Source organism: Pteronotus mesoamericanus, unplaced genomic scaffold (genome assembly GCF_021234165.1).
Source record: "Pteronotus mesoamericanus isolate MK-2021 breed Mesoamerican mustached bat unplaced genomic scaffold, CSHL_Meso_final contig_40, whole genome shotgun sequence".
In the NCBI taxonomy this organism is placed as follows: Eukaryota; Metazoa; Chordata; class Mammalia; order Chiroptera; family Mormoopidae; genus Pteronotus; species Pteronotus mesoamericanus.
The window spans coordinates 11816921-11841600 of NW_026555150.1; the positions used below are offsets into that span (position 1 = coordinate 11816921).

Consider the following 24680-nt stretch of genomic DNA (forward strand, 5'->3'; position numbering starts at 1 on the left):
AAAGAGTAGAGCCATGCATGCAGCATTCCAACTTCTCTTGAAGGGCACCTCAGAGGACTGATCTCTGTCCTGTCAGTCTTAGAGTATGAATGGATCCACCACAGTCTAGTAGGCTAGGGGAGAACACAAGTGGCATCTTACACTGATGAATGCCATGGTTCTCCCTTCTGGTTCAGAAAATAGGAGAATAAAGCAAAAACAAAACTTTTGACCCCTTCCACCACTGCCACTGTGGTGCATGCTGCTGAGTGAAGGGGCTAGAGTTGCACTCTCTCTTCATTCCTCATGCCTTCTGCTGCTGGTGAGACCCATCTGCTGTTGCCTCTGGGATCCTGTGTCATCACCCACCCCAAATATAATGACCCCAGAAAAGTGAGGTGATGGGATTATTACCCCCAATCATTGGAACATTTGTTACTTCTTTGAAAATTGGTATTGTTGGATTGCTAAATATTGGAAAATCTACCTTTTCAATGTATTAACCAATAATCATGCTTCAGCAGAAAACTTCCCCTTCTAGACTATTGATCTTAATGAGAGCAGAATACCTGTGCCAAATAAAAAGTTTGATTTTCTTTGCCAGCACCACAAACCAGCAAGCAAAATCCCTACCTTTATAAATGCAGTGGATATTGCTGGTTTTGTAAAAGGAGCCCACAATGGACAAAGTCTGGGAAATGCCTTTTATCTCATATTAGTACCTGTAATGGAATCTTTTATCTAATGCGTGCTTTTGAAGATGATGATGTCACATATTTTGAAGGAAATATAGATCTTATTCAAGATATAGGAATAATACATGAAGAGTTTCACCTTAAAGATGAGGAAATGATTGGACCCATTATAGATAAACTAGAAAAACTGGTTTTGAGAAGAGGAGATTAAAAACTGAATATGACATAATGTGAAAAGTCAAAGAAAGTGAAGTGCTGAGTAAACACTTATTTCTGACTTCAAAAACAATGGTTTACTTGGTTAGTCTTTCTGAAAAAGACTATCTTAAAAAGAAAAATAAATGTGTGGGTTTTTTTTTTAATTAAAGAATGGGTCAGCAGGTGTGTCCCAGGTGTCTTAGTCATTCCTCTTAGTGGGGCCTTGGAACTCAAGTTGTAAGAATTGGGTGCTGAAAAGAGACAGAAGTATCTGGAAATGAACAAGACACGAAGAGCTTTGGAAAAGACCATTAAGGCTGGGTTTGCAGTACTCTGACTAGAATACTTTTTCAGTGCAAGCCCAGACGAAATGCTCTCATGGACCATTAGGAAAGAAACAAAGACTCCTCAAGCTCCAGGAAAGATTCAAACAGATTTTTTTAAATATTCATTTTGGCTAAAGTAATCAAATACAAAGATTTTAAAGAGGAAGGTTCTGAAAATATGGTCAAGGCTGCTGTAAAGTACAGACAATAAGGCAGAGATTATATTGCTAAAGATCAAGATATTATCTTCCTCAAATTTAATATACTTCAGCAACCAAAGAATAAATGAGTTTTAGTTATTAGGTAAATGTACAATTTCCAAAAGGAATATGAATTTTTAATTAAAATTTTTAAAATCTGAAGGGACAAAGTTGGGAGATGGGAATATCCTACAAGCAGAATTATTTTTATTTGTTTTAAAATTAAAATGCTGCGAACCTCCAATGAAATGCAAGTTCACTAATGTTGAATAGCTTTGCTTTTCACCTGATTAAGACCCTGCTCCAAATTATAGAAGCTTTTCAGGAAACATATTACTCTCAAGATACTTTCCTAATCATCGTGTATGTCAAACCTCACACATTTGATGTGTGGCTTGCTCCTTTCTTAATATACAGCTAATGTATGTTTTAAGTACTCCATGTGTCTACACTCTTTAAAGCATTTAACATAAAATAAAATTTTGCTATTGGGTCACTAGGTGTAATAGTGAGTAGAGCACCTGGAATGTCCACCCTTCTTGCACTTGGAAATTCTAACTATCAAAGAAATAGCATCATACATAGGATAGCAATTAAGGGCAAATTCAACCTTCTGGACAACCTTGCATCAGTCCTGGAGGGCAATGCCACATAGCAGGCACATAACAGTATCCTTAAAGAGTTATTTCATCTTCTATTCAGCCACCTGCTTCATGATAATGGGGTACATTATAAGACCAGCGAATTCCATGAGCACGGGCCCATTGCCAAACTCATTTTGTTGCAAAGTGGGTTGCTTAATCAGAAGCAATGATGTGTGGAATAGACTATATGGTGAATAGCCATTCCAGAGTCCATGGATGACAGTTTTGTCACAAGCATCACATAAAGGGAAGATAAGCAGTACCCAGAGTTTCTATTCTAGTAAGGATAAAACATTTCACCTTTAATAATCAAACTACTAGGTAACTGGTAAACAGGTGAACACAAAATTTAAACTTAAAAATATAATATACTATTTACAATTGCTCAAAAAGTGAAAGACATATAAATCTAACAAATGAGGTAAATAAATTGTATGCTAAAATCAAAATAATAAAAGCAAAAAGTTCTAAGTACATGGAAGAAATATAGTATGTACATGAACTGGAAAACTCAAGAATAAAAATGTCAATCTCCCCAAATTGATATACATATGTAATGTAATTCTTACCATATCCAAATGAGATCTTTTGTAGACTATATATAGTCACTATACATAGATATATAAACAATATGCTTACAAAAATCATACCTAGACTTTGGTAGGAATTATTGTTAAGATTTACATGAAAAGCCAAATGAAGTAGAATAGCTAAAAAACAGTTTTGAAAAAGTAAAAAGTTGGAGGAATCAATCTATATAATTTCAAGATTTATTATATAAATACAAGAATAAGGACTATGTGATATTGGCAGAGTGATAGGCCCATAGATCAGTGAAGCAAGACAGAGAACCCAGAAACAGATACACACAAACACACTCAACTGATTTTGGCAAAGGTGGAAAAGCAATTTAATGGAAGAAAGATAACATTTTCAAAAATAAATGGTACTGAAACAATTGGAAATCCATAGGGGGAAAACTAACCTTAACCAAAGATTCACATTTTGTAAAATAAATTAATTCAATTTATTAGGTAATAAATGCCTTTTATCAATGTAGAAAAATTAACACAATTCTATATCAGAAACCAAAAGCACAGACAACAAAAGCAAAAACAAATAGAACTGCATCAACCTAAAATCTCTGTATGACAAAGAAAACAATCAACAAAATAAAAAGGCAACCTAGAGAATGGGAGAAAATATCTACAAAGCATGTATCATATATTTGTAATATATGTAATATACATATATGTATACTATGCATATATGTATATGTGTGATAGACATATGTGTAATGTAATACATATATTACAAATATATTTGAAACTCTTACAAATCAATAACAAAAAATGAATAACTCAATAAATATGGGCAAGTACAAGATCCAAGATTGTGGTAGAGTGGCAGAATAGATAGAAGTTACAATTACCTCTTCCCAGGACAAAACTGGAATTACAACTAAAATATTTAAAAAATCAAACTGAATAACTAACCAGAGACTAGCTGAACAGGAGTCTTATAACAAAAGTTATACAGAATTAGCCACATTGGGACTGGTAGGAAGGGCAGTTTCCAAAAGGACCAGACCATCTTTCATGGGCTGCAGCTGAGATTCTAAAGTGATATCTCAGCTACAAAGATTCCCCCTGAGGAAGACCATGGTCTCAAGTCCAAACTGAGTTCACCAGCCCAGAGCATCAGAGCCAGAAAGAGATGCCCACATAACATCTAGTTGTGAAATCTAGCAGAGTTTCTGTCCACAAGAGAGAGAGACAGAAGTCTTTTAGAGACACACGTGTCCTTTCAAAGGGTCAGCACATAAAATCTGCACAGCCACTCACCCTGGAATCCAGTGGATGGAGGGTGGATCGGACTAAAGTTGTGTGAGAAAAAACTGGAATTTGTGGTTCCAGGGAGAAAGCCAAAGAAACAGCTGCCAGGGTCTTTGTGCTGAGCTCTTCTACCACACCTTAGGCACCATTTTTCTTGAGTGGAACACTCTCCTCCTTATGGCATCAGCCTGGAGAAATGTAATATCCCCACTCTTCAGATTCCCTGTTGGGCCACTGTGCAAAACTCATGCCCTGCAACCTGCAGAGGAGACAACTGCCTGAACAGGTGTGTAGGTGTCTCGGAAGACTCAGGGGATGTCAGTGGCTGAGTTGTATGGCTCTGGAGTGGGGGCCATTTCCCCCACAGTCCCCCCCAGATTGACCTGTGCCTCCCCTTCTTGATTCCCAGTGACCCAGCCCTGCTGAGCCAGGCTCTCCAGGCAGAATCTGGAACAGACTGAGTTACATGGCTGTATGATGGGAGCCATTTTCAATTCATACACCCAACCAATGCAGAGCTCTACCTTCACATGGCCTAATATGGGTCTTTTTGTGCTTGATAAATACTCCTGGACTCACTCTAATGGTTCTCTGAGACCCCAACCCACAACAAAGGACTGCAGGCACCCAATGGGTGGTAGCTAGACTTAGTACACTGGCACTTTGGCTGAGTGGCCTCAGACCCAGCACTGGAACACCACTAACCCTTACCTGGTGACTCACTGAGAACCTATCTCATTTAGCTTGAGTACCACCAGCGGTTCTATCAGTGTCTAAGCAAAACAGGCAGCTAGGAGGCAGAGGCAGGCTGGGGCAGATCTTAGGGTGCCTTGGTTCTTTTGATGACCTGTCTCTAAACTTGGTGTTTGTAGAGCTGACCTTAGTGTGTAACTTAATCCTTTTCATGCACACTCAGACCCAGTAGAGATATCCAAAAATTGTGGATCGCTTTGTAGCTCCAAAGAGGATGTTCAGGGACAGTTACAGGCAGTGCCTTACATTGACCTGTACAAGAGTGTTTCAAGAGGCCCCAGAACCAGCACCCAGTGGCAAGTGTCAGACAATATCAGAATAGGATCCCATTAGCTTCACAAGTGGCATATCCAAAGGGAGATTTTGGCAGGCACCTGACCCTGCTGAGGCAAATTCTGCTTTATATGGTTACCAACTGCACAACAGCTAGATCAGGGTCAATCATCATGTACAGCCAACCTCAGAGTTAACCCCATGCATGACTAAGCTAATAGCAGTCAAGACTCAATTTTACCCAACCAGGGGACATTCCTTGAGCACCTTGCTCAGGTGATCAAAGAGACTGAGTCACTGGGTTCCATAGGATATTTACTACATAAGGCCACCACACAAATACTGGGAGACATAGCAGATCTACCTAATACAAACACAAAAAGACAGCCAAAATAGGGAAACAAAGAAATATGTCCCAAACAAAAGAACATGAGAAATCTCCAGAAAAAAAAAGTGAAATGAAATATAAGCAAACAATTTACAAAGTATAGAGCTGATAAAATGGTTATAAGGATGCTCAAGTAACTTAATGAGAACTTCAACAGCATACAAAATGACATAAATCATAAAAAGAGTGAGTCATAAATGAAAAATACAAAATATGAAATGAAGGATACAATTGAAGAAATAACCAGTAGGTTAGATGAAGCAGAGGATCAAATCAGTGACTTGGAAGACAAAGTAGCAGAAAGCAACACAAACAGAGCATGAAAAATAATTTTAAAAATGAGGATAGTTCAAGGGACTTTTTGAGTAACATGAAGTATAACAATTTCCATATCATTGGGGTCCCAAGAGAAAAAAGAGAGCAAGGGATCAAGAATCCATTTGAAGAAATAATGAATGGAAATTTCCCTAACCTAGTGAAGGAAAAATACACACAAGTACCAGAAGTACACAGAGTTTTAAACAAGAGGAACTTAAAGAGGTCCATACAAAGAAAAATCACAATTAAAATGGCAAATCTAAAAGTCAAAGAAAGAATCTTAAAAGCACCAAAAAAAACAAACAAACAAAAAACAGTAGGTTACACACAATTGATTTCCCATAAGAATGTTAGCTTATTTCTCAACAAAAACATTTCAGGTCACAAGGGTTTGGAATGAAATATCCAAAATGACAAAAATCAAGGACCTACAACCAAGGCTAATTTACCCAGTAAGGCTATGATTTAATATTGAAGGAGAAATAAAGAGATTGCGGAACACGCAAGATGGCAGATGAGTGAATGGAAGTCACACTGATTTCTTCCCAGGACTAATCAGAAATTACAACTAAATTGTGGAGAAATCACCCTGGACAAACAACAGAACAATAGCTAGAGAGAAGCCTTACAACCTCAAACAGACAGACAGAATAATTAACTTCAGCACAATCTAACTGGTAAGGAGTGCAGTTAAGATTCTAGAAGGCTAGCTGGGATGCCATGGGCGGTAGTGCCAGAAAGACATTTAAGCAGAAAGTTGGATACCTTGAGGAGAATGGAGTCTAAACCATAAGTGGGGAACCCCAGCCTATAGCACCAGAGCCCAGAAAGGACACAGATAACAGCCAGGTGTGAAAAGCAGCAGGGTTGCTCTCTGCCAGAGATTGGGGTCTGGAGATGAAAAGTGCAGTTTAAAGGTCAAGGCATAAGCATTTATTTACAGCCATGTACTGTGGGCTTCTGCAAAGGTAGGGGCAGAGTGGGCTTGAAATGCCTGAGAAGAGACTGGGGATGGAGGCTTTAGGGAGAGAAATGAGTGAGTAGCCAGCAGGATCCAAGTACTTAGTCAGATCCCATATGGCAGCAGCCATTTTATTCAGGCAGAACACACCCCTAAGCAGCAGCAGCTTGAGAGGAAACAATAACCCCATCCCCAGAAGGCTCTGCCCTGGTCCTATGGTGCTTAAGCCTGACTGCTGAGTGTAGTAATTAGATTAACAATTGAAGAAAACAGCCACAGACAGAAGATTCCTGGAAGTCTAAAACAGTCTACCTAAGGTCAGATAGGGTCAACATCTTGTACCACCAGAGGCAGAAAAAGAAAAACATAAAACAGTGAATACTAGAGGCTACTGAGATGAAATGCACTGTGGTCTTCTCCATGATTTGTGATATATTCTTTACTACATAACTTTTTAACATTCATTTTGGGTCCATCAAGTTTGTGCATGTTGAGTCATTAGATTTAATACTAATAGTTTATTCCTTTCCTTTCTTATAATACTCTTAATCCTTTTACAGCTTTATTAATACTGGTTCATTTGCGAGTTATTTTTGCGGATCGGGGTTGGTAACCTGGGCTCTGTGGTTTTGTTCTGGCAGCACCTACACAAATCATGGAAGACGTGGGCAGAGTGACCCTCACCCAAACAACTGGATGGAAGGACCCACCAAAGAGCAACCAAAAACCAACGAAAACCCAATTACTTTTAGAGAGCCACATAAACACCATAAAATGCATATAAAGCGTATAAAGATCAGGAGATCAATGACACTGCACAACTGAATCTGACAGGTCTCCTACCATAGAATTCACACCACAAAGTCAGGAAGTAAAAACAGATCAATTTTATAAGCAGAAGTAAAAATGAAGAGTCGCAAAAATAATGGGAAGACAAATAAACAACCCCAAATCAAAGGGAAAAAAGGAAACCACAGGAAGAGAATTAAATGAAATACATGCAAGGAAAGCTATCAGATATTGAGTTCAAAACAACGGTATTAAGAAAGCTCAATGAACTCAGTAAGCTCAGAGAGAATTACCAAAAACAACAGGAAAACTGTGAGGAAATTACTGCAAACTATATCAGCATTAAAAAGGATACATAAGCTATGAACAAGAGGCAAGAAGAAATGAAGAATACAACTTCCAAATTGAAGAACACAGTAGAAGGAATCAAAAGCAGACTAGATGAAGCAGAAGATAGAATTAGTGAGATGGAGGGCAAGGTAGGAAAAAAGCTCTCAAAAAGAGCAAGAAAATGAAAAAAAACACTCAAAAAGAAGGAGGAGGTGTGTAAGGAAATGCAGGACAATCTGGAATGTAAAAATATCCATATAATAGGGATACCAGAAGGAGAAGATGAAGAGGAAGGGATACAGAAGCTTTTTTGACAAAGTAATGATGGAATATTTCCCTAATTTGAGGACAGAAAAAGTCACACATATTCAGGAAGCAGAGAGGGCCACATTCAAGAGGAACCCAAAGAGACCCACTCCAAGACACATCATCATTAAAATGACAAATATCCAAAACAAAAAGAGAATCTTAAAGGAAGCAAGGGAGAACAGAAAGTAACATGCAAGGGAGCCCCTATATGTCTAGCAGCTGACTTCTCAACAGAAACATTACAAGAGAGAAGGAAATGGAAATAAATATTCCTAGTCATGTAAAGCAGAGGCCTGCAACCAAGGCTATTCCACCAAGCAAGACTCTCAATTAAAATGAAAGACGTAATGAGATTCAAAAAAAAAAAAAAAAGAAGTCTAAAAGAATACATCTTCACCACACCAGCTTTGCAAGATATGTTAAAGGGATTGCTTTCAGAAGATGAAGGAAAATAGTGAGAAAGAGAGGAACACAGATACAAAGGGAAAAATAAATATCAATAATAACTTTATTTTTTTCAGGTGTTTTCATTTATTTAAAACACAAAAGAAGCAATTGTGTTATATTTTCCAAACATGTTATTTAAAATTCAGGTAAGAGAAGCATTAGAAAAGCACAAAGTTTACATGAGGAACAGAAAATCATAAAACATAGTTAGAAGAATAAAATTATGTTCAAATCATGATTAAGACTTTTCTTTAGAGAAAAGAAAACCAAATCATAATCAAGCTGGAAGGTATGTCCCCACACAAAGCAGTTTTGGTTTTAATTTGAGATACAATATTGTAGGAAAACAACATCAATAATAACTTTAAATATAAATGAATTAAATGCTCCAATCAAAAGACAAAGTAGAGCTTAATGGATAAGAAAACATGACCTGCACATGTGGTGCCTACAAGAGACCACCTCAGAACAAAGGACCTACACTGACTGAAGGTAAAGGGGTGAAAAAAAAATATTCCTAGCAAAAAGGGAAAAAATGTCAGAGTAGCAATACTTATATTAGACAAAATACATTTCAAACAAAGGCCATAAAAAGAGACCTAGAAGGACACTTCATAATACTCAAAGGAAACATTGATCAAGAAGACATAAACACTGTAAACTTATATGCATCCAAAATAGGATCACGCAAATATATAAGGAAAATCTTGGAGGACTTCAAGAAAGGTATAGACAGCAACACACACATAGTTGGGGATTTTAACACCCCACTATCAACAATGGATAAATATTCCAAACAAAATATCAGCAAGCATATTGTAGAACTGAACAATGCACTAAATCAAATGAACTTAACTGATATAGATAGAACCTTTCAAAACAAAGAACCAAAATATACATTCTTTTCAAATGAACATGGAATATTTTCAAAGAAATACCACATGTTAGGCCATAAAACAAGCCTCACCAAATTCAAGCAAATTGAAATCATAGCAAGCATTTTCTAAGACCACAAGGGCTTGAAACCAGAAACCAACCTCAAGGAAAAAACTCAAAAACATTCAAACTTATGGAGACTGAATACTATGCTATTAAACAAAGAATGGGTCATTAATGACATCAAAGAAGAAGTCAAAAAGTTTCTGGAAACAAATGAAAATAAACACACAACAGTCTAAAACCTATGGGACACAGTGAAGGCAGTCCTGAGAGGGAAGTTCGTAGCAATATAGGCCTACCTAAAAAAAATAGAAATATTTCAAATAGACTACCTAAACCTCCATCTTCAAGCACTGGAGAAACAACAACAAACAAACCCAGAGTAAATAGAAGAAAGGAAATAATCAAGATCAGAGCAGAATTGAATGACATAGAGACTAAAAGAACAATAAAAAGGATCAACCAATCAAGGATATGGTAATTTGAAAAGATAAATGAAATTGACAAGCCCTTTAGCAGACTCAACAAGAAAAAAAGAGAAAGGACCGAAATAAATAGTAGCAGAAATGAAAGGGGACAAATTAAAAATGATACAACAGAAATACAAAGGGTTGTAAAAAATTACTACAAACAACTATAAGCAAGAACTTTGAAAACCAGTGTGAAATGGACAAATTTCTAGAAAAATATAACTTTCAAACACTGAATGAAGAAGAAGGAGAAAGTGTGAACAGACCAATAACAGCTGGTGAAATTGAAGCAGTAATCAGAAAACTCCCGGCACAAAAATAACCCTGGACCAGATGATTTCACAGGAGAATTTTACAAATTATTTAAGGAAGAGTAAATCCCTGTCACTCTCAGACTGTTCCAAAAAATCTAAGAAAAGGGAAGACTCCCAAACTCTTTTTATGAGGTCAGCATCATCCTGATTCTCAAACCAGATAAAGACACAACCAAGCAAGTAAACTACAGACCAATATCACTGGTAAACATAGATGCTAAATTCCTCAGCAAAATGTTGGCAAACCACATCCAGCAACACTTTAAAATATCATCTACCATGATCAAGTAGGATTCATCCCAGGGATGCAAGGATGGTTCAATATTCACAAATCAGTAAACATAATACATCACATAAACAAAAGGAAAGACTAAAATCACATGATCATGTGATTTTAGATGCAGAAAAAGCATTTGATAAGTTACAGTACCCATTTATGATAAAAAACACTCAGCAAAGTAGGAGTAAAGGGGCGTACCTCAACAAAATAAAGGCCATATATGAAAAACTACAGCCAACATCATACTCAATGGGCAAAAACTAAAAGCTTCCCCACTAAGTTCGGGAACAAGACAAGGTTCTCTGTTTTCACTACTTCTATTCAGCATAGTATTGAAAGTCCTAGCCACAGTGATCAAACGAGAAGAAAAAATAAATGTCATCCAATGGAAAGGAGAAAGTAAAACTGTCTTTGTTTGCAGATGACATGATAGTGTACGTGGAAAACCCTGTAGGCTCCACCAAAAAACTACTCAACATAATAAGTGAATTTGGCTTAACAGTGAGATACAAAGTTAATATTCAGAATTCGAAGGCATTTTTGGTAGACCAAAAATGAAATATCAGAATCAGAAATCAGGAAAAGCAATCCCATTTTCTACAACAACAAGAAAAATAGAGTTGTTAGAAATAAACATAGCAAAGGAGGTAAAAGACCTGCAATCAGAAAACTATGCAGCACAGAAGAAAGAAATTAAGGAAGACACAAATAAATGAAAGCATATACTGTGATCATAGATTGGAAGAATTATCATCAAAATGTCCATACTATAAAAAACAATTTATAGATTTAATGTAATCCTTATTAAAATATCAATGACATTTCATAGACACAGAACGGACATTTAAAAAATTTATATGGAACCATAAACGACCCCAAATAGCTTCAGCAATTTGGAAAAGGAAGAACAAAGTAGGAAGGATCACAATACCTGAAATCAAACTATATTACAAGATCACTGTAATCAAAACAGTTTGGTACTGGCATAAGAACATACATGTAGATTAATTGAACAGAATATAGGGCCCAGAAATAAACCCATGTCTCTATGGTCAATTAATATTTGGCAAAGGGTCCAGAAGCATAAAATGGAGTAAAAACAACATCTTCAACAAATGCTATTGGGAGAGCTGGACAGCTACATGCAAAAAACTGAAATTCAACCACCAACTTACACCATATGCAAAAATAAACTCAAGATGGATAAAAGACTTAAACATAAGTCGCGGCACCATAAAAGTCCTAGAGGAGAACATAAGGAGGAAGCTCAGATATTCCACGCAGCTATATTTTCACTGATATATCCCCTAGAGCAAGGGACATAAAGGTAAGAATAAACAAATGGGACTTCATCAATATAAGAAGCTTCAGCATGGCTAAAGAAAACATCATCAAAATGAAAATGAAACCAACTGTATTGGAAAATATATTTGCTAATGATACCTCAAACAAGGGTTTGATGTCCAAAATATATAAAGAGCTCACATGACTCCACTCCAGGAAGACAAACAATCCATTTAAAAAATGGGCAAAGGACATGAACAGACACTTCTCCAAGGAAGACAGACAGTAGACTCAGTGATATATGAAAGGATGCTCAGTATCACTAGACATCAGAGAGATGCAAATTAAAACCACAATGAGATACCACTTCACACCGGTCAGAATAGCCATCATAGCAAATCAATGAACAACATGTTATAATGAGGTTGTGGAGAATAGGAACCCTAGTTCACTGTTGGTGGGAATGTGGACTGGTGCAGCCACTGTGGAAAACAGTGTGGTATTTCCTCAAAAAGATAAAAATGGAACTGCATTTTGACCCAGCAATTCCCCTGCTGGGATTATACCCTAAGTATCCTGAATTCAAAAATTCAAAAGAACCTATGCACCTCGATGTTCAGAGCAGCACCATTTACAATAGCCAAGTATTGGAAGCAACATAAGTGCACAACAGTAAATGAGTGAATCAGAAAACTATGGTACATTTACACATTGGAATACTATGCAGCAGAAAGAAAGAAGGAACTCCCACCCTTCGCAACAGCATGGATGGAACTGGAGAGCATTATGCTAAGCGAAATAAGCCAGTCAGTGGAAAGCACATACCATAAGTTCTCACCTATAATTGGAACCTAATAACAAAACAGCTCTGGCTGGTGTGGCTCAGTGGATTGAGTGCTGTCCTGTGAACCAAAGGGCTGAGGTTTCTATTCCTAGTCAGGATATATGCCTGGTTTGTGGGCCATGTCTATAGTGTGGGCTGTGTGGGAAGCAAACACACATTGATATTTCTCTCCTTCTCTCTCTCCCTTCCTCTCTCTAAAAAATAAATAAATAAAATGTTTTTTTTTTAAAACAAGCAAGCAAAATATAACCAGCAACATTGATATGAAAAAAAAAAAAAAACCGACAGTAACCAGAGGGGAAGAGGAAAGAGGGTTATGGGGAAAGAAGGGGAAGGGTCAAGTCAAGGAACATGTATCAAGGGCCCATGGACAAAGCCAAAGTTGGGAAGGATTGAGGGTGGGAGGTGGCAGTGGGTGGAGCAGGGGAAAGTGGTAGCAGGAAATTGAGACAACTGTACTTGCACAAGAATAAATAAATTAATTTAAAAAAAAGAAAGAACTTCCAAGATAAGAAAAAGTTACAGTTCAAAACCACCAAAACATTATTAGAAGAAATGATAAAAGTTCCTTCAGAAAAAAAGACCATAAAAGCATAGTTATATAGAATAAAATGGCAATACATTTATACCTATCAACAATAACTAAATGTAAATGCCTTAAATGTCCCAATCAAAAATATACAGTAGCTGAATGGATAAGAATACAAGATGCATAGATATGCTGTCTACAAGAGACCAACCTCAGGACAAAAGATACACACAAACTAAAAGTAAAGGAATGGAAAAAATTGTATTTCATTGAAATGGATATGAAAAAAAGCAGGGGTAGCAATAGTTAGAAAAAAATAGATTTAAAGAAAAAAGACTATATTAAGAGACAAAGAAGGACAATACATAAGGATAAAGGGGTCAATCCAAAAGGCAAAACAACCCTTGTAAATATTTGCACAGCCAACATAGCAGCAACAAAATATAAATATATAACAAAATATAAAATATAAAGCAAATTTTAGTGGACATAAAGAGATTGACAGTAATACAGTCATAGCATACTTTTAACACCAGATTGACTTCAATGGATAGGTCTTCTAGACACAAATCAAGAAGGAAATAATAGCTTTAAATAATGCTCTAGATCAGATTAATTTAATTGACCTCCTCAGAGAATTTTACCCAAAAGCAGCAGAATATAAATTATTTTCAAGTGCACATGGAACATGTTCTAGGATAAATAATATGCTAGCACTCCAATCAGGTCTCAATATACCTAAAAAGTTTGAATTCATATGAGACATCTTCTCTGAAAATAATGATATAACCTACAAATCAACAGTAAGATAAAAACTGAAAATCACACAAACATATGGAGATTAAAGAACCATAAATGCATTAACAATTAAGTCAAGGAAGAAGTAAAAAATACCTGAAGACAGATGAAAATGAGAATACAGGAGCCCTAAATTTATGAGACACAGTGAAAGTAGTCCTAAGAGAGAAATTCATAACATTATAGGCCTACATCAAAATTACAAGAAAAATCTCAAATATACAATTTTACCTTATACTTAAAGAAAGTAGGAAAACAGTTACTAACAAAGCCAAAAGTAAGTAGGAAGAAATAATAAAGATCACAGCAGAATAAGCAAAATAGAATCTAAAAAAAATTATAAAAGACCAATGAAACCAAGTGCTGATTCCTTGAAAAGATAAACATATATGAAAAACCTTTAAATAAACTTATCAAGGAAAAAGATTGTGTAAATAAATAAAATCAGAAATGAAAGAAGTAACTGACACCACAGGAAATGTAAAAGATTGTAAGAATATATTATGAACTAATATATGCCAACATTTTGGACAACCTGTATGAAACAGATAAATTCCTAGAACCATACAATCTTCCCAAAGTGAATCAGGAAGAATCAGAACATCTGAATAGACAGATTGCAACTAATAAAATTGAAGTATTAATAAAAAAAATCCCCAACAAACAGAAGTCCTAGAGTGGATAGCTTCATAGATGAATTTTACTAAATAGTCAAAGGACTAATACTTATCATTCTCCAAACTACTCCAAAAAATTCAAGAGGTGGTAAGACACCCAAGCTTATTTTATGAGTCCAGAGTTATCCTAATTTCAAAACCTGATAAAGACACTACAAAGAAAGAAAGTTGTAAGCCAGTATCCCTGATGAATATAGATGCTAAAATCCTTAACAAAATATTAGCAGATCAAATCCAGTAATATATTAAAAAGATTATACACCACAATAAAGTGGGACTTAATCCCAGGAGACAAGTTTGGTACAATATCCACAAATCAACTGACAAAATGAAGAAAAATCACGCAATCATATCAATATAAGCAGGAAAAAACATTTTTAAATCCACCATCTATTTATGATAAAAATGCTCAGCAAAGTGGGTATAGAGTGAACAGATGTCAACACAATAATGGCCATATGTGACAAATCTACAGAACATCATACTCAATGAGGAAAAACTAAAATCATTTTCTTTAAGACCAGAAACAAGATAGGATGTCCACCTTCACTACTCTTATTCAAAATAGTACTGAAAATTTTAGCCACGGAAATCACACAAGAAGAAGAAATAAAAGACATCCAAATTGGAAAGGAAGAAGTAAAACTGTCATTATTTGCAGATGACATGATAATGTATAGAGAGAACCCTAAAGATTCCACAAAAAAATTACTAGAACTGATTAGTAAATTTAGTAAACTATCAGGATACAAAATAAATATTCAGAAACCTGTTACGATTTCATACACAAATAATGAAATTTTAGAAAGGAAAACTGAGAAAACAATCCCATTTATAATTGCATCAAAAAAGTACCTAGAAATAAATTTAACCAAGGAGGTAAAAGATATGTACTCAAATAATTATGACACTAAAAAAGGAAACTGAAGGAGATAAAAATAAGTGGAAGCATATACCATGCTCAAGGACTGGAAGAATTAATATCATTAAAATCTCCATGTTGCACAAAGCAATCTATAAATTCAACACAATTCCTAACAAGATACCAATGGTGTATTTCCCAGAACTAAAAAAAGTCCTAAAATTTATATGAAACCACACAAGATCTGAATAGCCAGAGAAATCTTGAGAAAGAAGAACAAAGTTAGAGAAATTGTGCTTCTTGATATGAAACTATAATACAAGGCCATAGTAGTCAAAACAGCATGACATTGGCATAAAAATGGACATGCAGATCAAGGGAACAGAATAGAGAATCCAGAAATAAACCCACGGTGTCATAGTCAATTAATATTTGACAAAGGAGGCAAGTATATACAATGAGGCTAAGATACTTTATTCAATAAATAATGTTGGATAAATTGGATAGATACTTTAAAAAATAAACATTGACCATCTTCTTACACGATATACAAGAATGAACTCAATAAATTAAAGACTTAAATGTAAGGAAGACTCAAAACCATAAAAATACTGAAATAAAACATAAGCAGTAAAATCTAGAATATTTCTTGTAGTAATATTTTTTCTGATATATCTCTTAAGCAAAAGAAACAAGAGAAAAAATAAACAAGAGGGACTACATCAAACTAAAGTATTATTGTGCAGCAAAGGAAACTATCAACAAAATAAAAAGTCAATGCATGAAATGGGAGAACATAGTCACCAATTATACATCTGATAAGGGGTTAATATCCAATATTTATAACAAACTTATACAGCTCTACACCAAATAAACAAACAATCCAATTAAAAAATGAACAAAGGACATGGATATATATTGTACAAAAAGGACAGTGGCCATATGAAAAGATGCTCAACATTAAATATTACTGATCACCAGAGAAATGCAAATTGAAACCACTTCACATCATTCAGAATGGCTACCATCAATAAATCAACAAACCAGTGCTAGTGAGGATGTGCAAAAAAAGGGATGCTTTGTGCACTGTCAGATGCAATGCAGATTGATGCAGACACTGCAGAGACAGTATACAGGTTCCTTCAAAATTTTAAAATGCAACTGTCTTATGACCAAGCAATTCCACCTCTGGAATACATACAAAGAAACCCAAATCAGTGATTTGAAAAAAAAATATATACGCCCTTATTTACAATAACAAAGATCTGAAAGCTGTCCAAGTGCTCTTAAGTAAGTTTATCTTTTTTTAATTCTTTTATTTTTAAACCATGTTCATTATATTACAGTTGTCTCAATTTTCCCCCTTTGCCCTCTTCCTCCCATTCTACCCCACCCCATACTCCCACAGTCAATTCCAAGTCTGTTGTCCATGTCCATGAGTCAATCATACATGTTCTTTGTATAGTCTCTTCCCCTTCTTTCCACCATTGTCCTTCTCCACAGGCCCTCTGGTAACTTTCAGTCTGCTCCATGTTTCCAGGCCTATGGTTTATTTTGTTTGTTATTTTACTTTGTTGAATAGAGTCCACTTATAGGTGAGATTATATGGTATTTGCCTTTCATTGACTGGCTTATTTCACTTAGCATAATATTCTCTGGCTCCATCCATGTTATTGCAAAAGGTAGGAGTTATTTCTTTCTTACTTTCTTTTTTAAATGCAGATTTCATTTATTTGTTTGTTTATAAATGTCAAAATCAGGGAGCAAAAGACAAATAACATATGATCTCACCTATAAGCGGAAGCTAACCAAGAAAACAAAGATGTAAGGAAAATAAAGCCATCAACACTGAAAGAGAAAAGAAACCAAGAGAGTCAAGAGGAAAGGAGGGAGGAGTGGGCAGGGAAAGGAAAGGGAAGGGGCAAGTCAAGGAACATATAGCAAGGACTCATGGACAAAGCCAAAGTGGGGAAGGATTGTGGGAGAGAGAGGAGGAAGGGGGGACAGGGGAAAGTGGTGGGGGGGAGGCAGAGACAAATGTATTTGAAAAAATAATTTAATTTAAAAAAATGAGATACCTAGATTAGTAAAATTCATAGACTGAAAGTAGAATGATGGGTAAAAATAAAAAAGTATATCCATTATAAAATCTCAGCAATTAAAATATGACACTAGCACCAAAATAATCAAGTAGATCAATGAAATAAAATAAGCATTCTAGAAGCAAATGTTTATATCTAACAATGCAATATATGATTAAATTAATATTTCAAATCAATGGGGAAAATAAGGCTTATTCAACAAAAAAGGTGCATGGAGCACTATTACCTGAAATAAAACTATTATAGAGCCCTATTTCACACTTTATACAAAAAAAATAGTCAGGTGAGTTAAAACCAATATGTAAAATCCAAAGAGTTTTAGAAGAAAATACAAAATAATATTTTTCTTACCCTGAAATAAAATTTCAAACCCAGAAGCTATAAAGTAAAATATTAACAATATGATTATATTACACTTTAAGAATATATAGTAATATACATATTAAAAAAACTTAAAGGACAAGTAATAGAATAGGAAAGTATTTGCCACACATTTAAAAAAGGGTTAATAGATTGTTTGTTTGTTTTTTTGGAAAACTATTCTACAAACATTTAATCAAAACATGGATAAAGCATACCAAAAAGTTGACTCAATGAATTCCGCAGCATTTCATGTGGGAGCTCCACTGTTACAGCTGAGATGAGGTTATTGATAAGTACTTGCTAGATTTCAAGGTTTAGAAGAGAGATCCAAGTATATTGCAGCTTTGATTGTACTGACAGATTAAACCACAGTTGGGGATAATGTCACAGGTTAAAGCCTCTTACCCCTGTGATGCTTCCACGGACTTCATCAATTTTAGATCTTTGGATGATGAGGAAGACACACAAAACATAGATTCTTGGTTTGAGGTGAAGGCCAATTTGGAGATTAAGTTTCCGGGAAGAATGGGATGGGGCTTTTTCCTGACAAAACTCCTTTGAGAAAGAAAAATCCTCAGCAAGCTATTGTCACACCTTTGAGACCAGTTGATAATACTCATTAAAAAGAGTCAGAAAAAGAAAATCTGGTGCAACAGTCCATTCCCTCAAATGCTTATTCTTCCCTGGAAGACAAGGGAACTGTCTCAAGAAATACTCCATCCCAGGCTCAGAGAAGATCTGTTAGACTCTCTACTCGGAAGGATTTGGCACAGAAAGAAAAACACCACATGAAAACGAAAGCTAAAAGATGTTCAAATCCTGAAATCATCAGTGAAACGCCACCCTCCAAAAGAATGAGTTTCTAACAATAAGAAGCAGCCAAAAGAAGAGGAAGATGGTAGTGCTCATCAAGATACATCTGCAAAGAATGAGTCATCCCCAGAGAAAGCCAAGGGCAGACATACTGTGCCTTGTATACCACCTGTAAGGCAGAATATTCTACAAAGTACTGAGGAACAAGAGCTGGAAAAGAGCATGAAAATGCAGCAGGAGGTGATTGAGATGTGGAAAAACAAGGAAGGATTCAAGAAACTTGCTCTTGCAGGAGCAGGGAAACCTGTGAAGAAATCAGTGAGCCAGGTAACCAAATCAGTCAACTACCACATCTTCACAGATGAGCATATCAAACAACATCCTCAGAAACAGGAGGAATATAAGGAAGTGAACTTAATATCTAAACTGCGAAAGCATCCTCCATCTCCTGCCCAAGTGACTAAGGGATGCACCATTAAACATTGTAAACATATATGATCCAAATACAGGAGCACCAAAGTATATAAGGAAAATCTTGGACGACTTCAAAAAAGATATAGACAGCAACACACTGATAGTAGGTGATTTCAACACCCCACTGTCAAAAATGGACAGATCTTCCAAACAAAAAATCAAAATAAGGATATTGTGGAGCTGAAAGATGCACTGAATCAAAGAGACTTAACTGACATATATAGAACCTTATATCCCAAAGAACCAAAATACACATTCTTTTTAAATACTCATGGCAGTTTTTCAAACATAGAACACATGTAGGGGACAAAGCAAGCCTCAGCAAATTCAGGAAAATTGAAATAATAACAAATATTTTTTCAAACCACAACAGCTTGAAACTGGAAATCAACCTCAGAAAGAAACCTCAAAAACTTGCAAACTCGTGGGGACTGAACAGTAAACTCTTAAACAATGAATGGGTCAATAATGAGATGAGAGAAGACATCAAAAAACTTCTGGAAACAAATGAAAATGAACAGACAACAGAACAAAACCTATGGGACACAGCAAAGGCGGTCCTGAGAGGGAAGTTCATAGCAATACAGGCTTACCTAAAAAAGACAGAAACATTTCAAATAAAAGACCTAACACTACAACTTCAAGAAATGGAGAAACAACAACAAATAAATCCCAGAGCAAGGAGAAGGAAGGAAATAGTCAAGATGAGAGCAGAACTGAATGACATAGAGACGAAAAGAACAATTCAAAGGATCAACCAATTCCCAAGCTGGTTCTTTGAAAAGATAAATAAAATTGACAAGCCTTTAAGCAGACTCATCAAGAAAAAAAGGGAGAGGACCCAAATTAATGATATCAGAAATGAAAGAGGAGAAATAACAACTGATACCACAGAAATACAAAGGATCATCAGAAACTATTATGAACAATTATATGCCAAGAAATTTGAAAATCTTGATGAAATGGACAAATTTTTACAAAAGTATAATCTTCCAACACTGAAGGAGGAAGAAACAGAAATCTTGAACAGACCGATAAAAGCTGGGGAAATTGAAGCAGTCATCAAGAAACTCCCAGCACACAAAAGCCCAGGGTTAGACGGTTTCCCAAGAGAATTTTACTAAACATTTAAGGAAGAGCTAACCCCTGTCCTTCTCAGACTATTCCAAAAAATCCAAGAGGAGGGAAGACTCCCAGACTCCTTCTATGAGGCCAGCATCACCCTGATCCCAAAACCAGATAAAGACCCTACAAAGAAAGAAAACTACAGGCCAATTTCACTGATGAACATAGATGTTAAAATCCTCAACAAAATATTGGCAAACCGCATCCAGCAATACATTCAAAAGATTATCCATCACGATCAAGTGGGATTCATCCCAGGGATGCAGGGATGGTTCAATATACGCAAATCAGTAAACGTGATACACCACATAAATCAAAGAAAAGACAAAAACCACATGATCATCTCGATAGATGCAGAAAAAGCATTTGACAAGGTACAGCACCCATTTATGATCAAAACACTCAGCAAAATGGGAATCAATGGGGCATTCCTCAATGTAATAAACGCCATATATGAAAAACCTACAGCCAATATCATACTCAACGAGCAAAAACTGAAAGCTTTCCCACTAAGATCAGGAACACGACAAGGATGTCCGCTCTCACTGCTTCTTTTCAACATCGTATTGTAAGTCCTAGCCACAGCGGTCAGACAAGAGAAAGAGATAAAAGGCATCCAAATAGGAAAGGAGGAAGTAAAACTATCATTGTTTGCAGATGACATGATAGGGTACACAGAGAACCCTGTAGACTCTACCAAAAAACTCCTCAACCTAATAAGTGAATTTGGCAAAACAGCAGGATACAAAGTCAACATTCAGAAATCAAAGGCGTTTTTGGTACACCAGCAATGCAATAGAAGAAGAAGAAATCAGGAAAAATATACCATTCGATATAGCACGAAAAAAGATAAAGTACCTAGGGATAAATTTAACCAAAGACACAAAAGACCTGTATGCAGAAAACTATACAACATTGAAAAAAGAAATGAAGGAAGACACAAATAAATGGAAGCATATACTGTGCTCATGGATTGGAAGAATTAATATCCTCAAAATGTCCATACTACCAAAAGCAATTTATAGATTCAATGCAATCCCTATTAAGATACCAATGACGTATTTCATAGAAATAGAACAGACATTTCAAAAATTTATATGGAACCATAAACGACCCTGAATAGCCGCAGCAATTTTGAGAAAGAAACACAAAGTAGGAGGGATCACAATACCGGACATCAAACTCTACTACAAAGTCACCATACTCAAAACAATCTGGTACTGGCACAAGAACAGACCCATAGACCAGTGGAACAGAATAGAAAGCCCAGAAATAAGCCCAGGTCTCTATGGACATCTAATATTCGACAAAGGGGGCAGAAGCATAAAATGGAGCAATAACAGTCTCTTCAACAAATGGTGTTGGGAGAGCTGGACGGCAACATGCAAAAAATTGAAATTGGATCATCAGCTGACACCATACACAAAAATAAACTCAAGATGGATAAAAGACTTAAATATAAGTCGCAACACCATCAAAGTCCTAGAGGAGAACTTTGGCAGGAAACTCTCAGATATCCCACGCAGCAATTTTTTCACTGATATGTCTCCTAAAGGATGGGACATAAAGGAAAGAATAAACAAGTGGGACCTCATCAAAATAAGAAGCTTCTGCACGGCTAAAGAAAACATCAGCAAAATGAAAAGGGAGCCCACCCAATGGGAAAATATATTTACTAATGATACATCAGTTAGAGGTTTGATCTCCAAGATATACAAAGAACTCACTCGACTTTACTCCAAGAAGACAAACGATCCAATCAAAAAAATGGGCAAAGGACCTGGGCAGATGCTTTTCTAAGGAGGAGATACAAAGGGCCCATAGGCATTTGAAAGGATGCTCAGCATCACTAGCCATCAGAGAAATGCAGATCAAAACCACCATGAGGTATCACCTCACACCGGTCAGAACGGTCATCATAAACAGATCCACAAACAAGAGGTGCTGGCGAGGCTGTGGAGAAAAGGGAACCCTAGTCCACTGTTGGTGGGAATGCAGACTGGTGCAGCCACTATGGAAAGCAGTGTGGAATTTCCTCAGAAAGCTGTAAATGGAACTCTCTTTTGATCCAACGGTTCCCCTGCTGGGACTAAACCCTGAGAACACCAAAACGCCAATACAAAAGAACCTATGCACCCCAATGTTCATAGCAGCACAATTTACAATAGCCAAGTCTTGGAAGCAACCTAAATGCCCATCAGTAGATGACTGGATCAAAAAATGATGGTACATATACACAATGGAATACTACGCAGCAGAAAGAAAAAAGAAGTACTAAACTTTGCGACAGCATGGATGGAACTGGAGAGCATCATGCTAAGCGAAATAAGCCAGGGGGCGAAAGACAAATACCATATCATCTCACCTATAAGCAGAACCTAACCAACAATGCAAAGAAGCAAGGAAAATATGACCAGCAACACTGAAAGGAAAAGAAATCAACAGAGACAAGAGGGAAGGGGGGGCAGGGAAAGGGAAGGGAAGGGGAAAGTCAAGGAACATATAGCAAGGACTCATGGACAAAACCAAAGGGGAAGAGCTGAGGGAGAGAAGGTGGGAGGGGGCAAGGGAAAGTGGTGGTAGGAAGGCAGAGACAAATGTATTTAAAAAGTAAATAAATTAATTAAAAAAAGAAAGAAAGAAGAAGAGCCACTTGCATCCATAATGTTGAATGGTTGAAATGAAATCACTGGGACCGAAATCAGTTGGGGAATGGAAACGTTTTTTAGCCTATTTTTTTTTCACAAGGAAGACTGCTTTCTTCTTCGCTGTTAGAAAAAGCAACATGGTAAAATCAAGGAACATGCATAAAGGAACCATGGACAAAGCCAAAGTGGGGAGGGACAGAGGGTGGGGATGGGTGGGGCAGCGGAAAGTTGTGGTGGGAAAATGGAGACAAATGTATTTGAACAATAAAAATAAATTTAAAAAAATAAAAAAAGTTAATACCATATGATTTCACTCATATGGGAAATATAAATAACAAAACAAACAAAACAGAACAAAAATAAACATATATATGCAAACAACAGATTGATGGTTACAAGAGGGGAAAGGTGTGGGGGAGGGCAAAATGGGTTAATGGGGAAACTGTATGTGATGAATGAAAGCTAAACCTTTGATTGTGACCATGCTGTACTATATACAGATATAGAATTATAATGTTGTACACTTGAAACTTATACAAGGTAGTAAAGCAAAGTTACATCAATAAAAAAATTTAAATAGCATAAAGAAAAGCAAAGACAAAGGAAAGTTTTCAGATGTACAAAAGCTGAATCAATTTGATACCATAAAACCTAAACTATAAAAATGGTACAAGGAAAGACTTTACATTTGTCATTATTGTTTTAGTAATCACTAGAGAATAAGCATAATATTTTAATGTCCAAAAAGTTTCAGATTGTACTGTAACTTTCTGAAATAAATTGTAAATAGGATACTTTGTTTAATTATGAAGATGATGGATATAAAATAAATTTGTATTTAGGTTTTAATTTTCAGAAAGGAAGGCCTTTAGATTGAAGGAAGTGATAGCAGATTTAAATCTCAGATATATACAAAGAAATCAATGGCATCAGAAATAGTATATATGAGTAAAGATAAAAAGAAGTGTTTTTTTTCATTTTGTTGATTGTTTACATCAAAAATAAAAATATAATAATCTCAAGGTCTATTTTGTCACAAAAGATAAAAAGTTCCTTTTTTACTGTTGCATAGTATTCCATTGTGTAAAAATACCACAGTATTTTGATCCACTCATCTACTGATGGACACTTAGGTTGTTTCCAGCACTTAGCTATTATAAGTAATGCTGCTATGAACATTAGGGTGCATAGGTTCTTTTGAATTGGTGTTTCAGGATTCTTAGGGTATATTCCTAGAAGTGGAATTGCTGGGCCTAGGCACTAATTATGCTAAGTGAAATAAGCCAGTCAGTGAAAGACAAATACCTATATGATCTCACTTATATGTGGAATTTAATGAACAACATAAACTAACAAACAAAATAGAAAAAGAGGCACAGAGGCCATGGAACAGATTGACAGCTTTCAGAGGGAAGAGGGGAGGGGAGACTGGGTGAAAGAAGGTGAAGGGTTTAGCCAAAGAACAGATATGTATCACCCATGGACAAGGACAATGGTGTGGGGATTGCCTGAGGGAATGGTGTGGGGTTGGGTGGAGGTGGGAAAAAGGGAGAAAAGTGAGGACAACTGTAATATCATAAATAATAAAATATAATTTAAAAAATTAATATAATAAAAAATTATTGTTGAATTTATAACATGTGATTATGAAATGCACAAAAACACAAAAGGTGTGAAGTAGGAAATAATACATTATTTCAAGTTTCTTACATT

General features: G+C 36.0%; 1 pseudogene; it reads left to right on the forward strand.

The window, feature by feature from the left end:
* Positions 1 to 358: 358 nt before the first annotated feature.
* LOC129073308 (obg-like ATPase 1) lies at positions 359 to 1487 on the forward strand (annotated as a pseudogene).
* The last annotated feature ends 23193 nt before the right edge of the window (positions 1488 to 24680 follow it).